General features: G+C 43.9%; 1 pseudogene; it reads right to left on the bottom strand.

Annotated features, from left to right (window-relative positions):
- Window positions 1-2,227: 2,227 nt before the first annotated feature.
- LOC118610316 lies at window positions 2,228-2,346 on the bottom strand (annotated as a pseudogene).
- Between the last annotated feature and the right edge of the window lie 211 nt (window positions 2,347-2,557).

Raw genomic sequence — 2,557 nt, 5'->3', positions numbered from 1 at the left:
TACTAACCAGTTGGCACCTTAGTAAGAAAGAGTTGACAGCCTGCCAGAGGAAGAATGTAGCCCAGGTGTGCCTCATGCGCGGTGCTCCTTATCACAGGAGCAGGGCGGGGCAATGGGAGTAGAAATGGCACAGCCATTGCCAAGGAGTCCTGTGCTGAGCCAGGAAAGCATGCTCAGGATCCCAGAAGGACTATGTATGAGCAGTCCTTCTGCTCCTCATTTCAGTGTCCTGTTATAACACACAGCATTCCCAGGACAGGGGAATTTAAGGACTGAAAATTATCCATTCTGTTCAACTTGACCTTCCAGACTGTTCAATCAATTCAGTGTCTTTTCTCTAGATTCTCAGGTACCCCAAGTGGCCATCCCTTTGCATGGGGTTAGAGGAACATCTGCTCCTGGAATCCTCTCTGTTTCTCTCTTACCTCCTCTCCCACAGCCTCTGAGTCATTTTTAATTCCTTTGTTTCTTTCACAGTCCCCATCATCCTCAGTCCACTCCAGACTCCCATACCTTCTTGTAGTAGGTTGTCAGGGTGTGGTGTAGATCACTCAGTTTCATCCAATTTTACTGCTCAGTGGGATCCAGCAGTGGGGAGAGCAGAAGAGAGGAGGGGAGAGGAGACAGACCCTTATCATGATCTGACCTCAAGGAGAGAGGTGGGTAAACAATCAGATCTTTCATCCTGCCAGTGTTAACCCCTGCCAACTTATTTCCTGGACATTGGACTGCTAAAAAGAACTTCTGTTTCCTACTCTGCCTCCAGTTTTATTACCAAAGACCCCCCTCTGTTAATTTAGCTTCCAGGTGTGCCAGGAAGTAACCCCAGAGATGGGATAGAAAATCTGTAGAGACTCGGCACTAGAAGGAGTGGCAGCAGTGGGAGAAGTGAGAGCTAATATAGGAGACAAACCTCATCAACCTCACAAGCGTTTTTGAGAGTCTGATGTAATTCTGTATTTCTTGTGGAAAATGGATATCAGGGAGGAATACTGCAAAACTTATTTCCATAAGCTGTCTGAAACTGAGAATGATGTGCTGGGAATGACATTGAACAAATAGACTCCTAACTCCTTCCTCATGTGCTTGTTTTCTCCGTCAGACTGCAAAGGGCAAAGCAAACCAGATAATCAGTGATGAGTTAAGAGCATGAGTGATGAGCTGGTCCGAGTGCTTGGACCTCCCATTCTAGGTAGGCTACATCCTGGGGAAATAGGAGGATCCATGAACAGGAGGGATCAGTCCAGGCCATAACTTCAGAGGACCTCAGAGAAGGGGAAGGGTGCCAGAAACTAGAAACAGGCTGAGTTTGATGTCAGTTTAGATGATTAAGATCATCGTTTGTGGCCATCGAGTGTAAAGGAAGAAGTGGTCATAGGACCTGCATGGAAACTCTAACCTCATTTCTTTCCTTAGTAGGCATCCTGAGCTAGGAAATAGGAATGTACAGAAGGTGGTATATCTGGGTTTCTGCAAAATATTGGATACTATGAACACTTAAGAGCATCTATGCAAAAATACCTGCAGCAGCATCACCTGGAGATGGAGTTTGGGTGACATTCCTCGGGGCTCTTGCTTTAATCTGCTCCTGTCCCCAAACTGTCACCATTAAATTTAGTTGTCCTTGCACCCAGACTATATTTGTTTATATTTACCAAGGGGCGAAATTTAATAAAATTAAACAGTGATAAATATAATGTTCTGTACTTTGGTCTGAAGAATCAGCCGCACATCTATAACACAAAAAGCGTGGTTTAGCTAGAGTGGCACTATAAACCTCTCAAGAGTTAATAACGATTCTCCTCATTCTGAAAAGACTCTCGTAGCAAGTACTACTGTGGGATGATGATCATCACGTTGCAGGATCTCTGCTCCCTTTTTGATATGAATCTATTAATTTTATCATTGGTTATAAGGGGATCCGCAACCTGATCTCAATTCTCATACAAACTATGTTTCCCTGAAGAGCTTCGAAGTGAGTCGACTTCCTTTCTCAAGGACAGGGCAGGTACATTTGTCATCCAATGACTAAATCAGCCAAGAATTCACACCAAAGTGAACAGTGGAGAGAAGTCATATTTAAAAAAAGCTCCTTGTATTTGCAGTATTCTGAGTTTATTTAATTTATTTTTCTTTTTTTTAGGCAAGGCGACCTTTGGTTGACCTCACAGACTGCAAGGATCGTCAGTTTACAATCCCTTATTATTTATTTACTTTTTAAAAAAAAAAACTACAGTACCTAGTCTTCCTAGGTGGTCTCTCATCCAAGTACTAACCAGGCCCGAACCTGCTTAGTTTCCAAGATCAGATGAGATCGGGCTTGTTCAGGGTGGCATGGCTGTAGATGCCTGAGAGTTTAAAGGGCACTTTTCACCCATCTCACTTTAGCCTCTTCTGCACAATCCCATGAGAGAAGCTGAGCATTTGTCTTCAGTTGACTGACGGAAGATCAAATAACCTGAGAGAAGCGAAGCTTCCTCAGCTTCTCAGTGTCGGAGCTGGGCCCAGAAGCCAAGTTATAACTTCATACAGCATGGATGTGTGCATAAAACAAAGA

The sequence above is a fragment of the Rousettus aegyptiacus genome, unplaced genomic scaffold (assembly GCF_014176215.1).
Source record: "Rousettus aegyptiacus isolate mRouAeg1 unplaced genomic scaffold, mRouAeg1.p scaffold_m13_p_12, whole genome shotgun sequence".
In the NCBI taxonomy this organism is placed as follows: Eukaryota; Metazoa; Chordata; class Mammalia; order Chiroptera; family Pteropodidae; genus Rousettus; species Rousettus aegyptiacus.
This window is presented reverse-complemented; position numbering and strand designations above follow the sequence as displayed.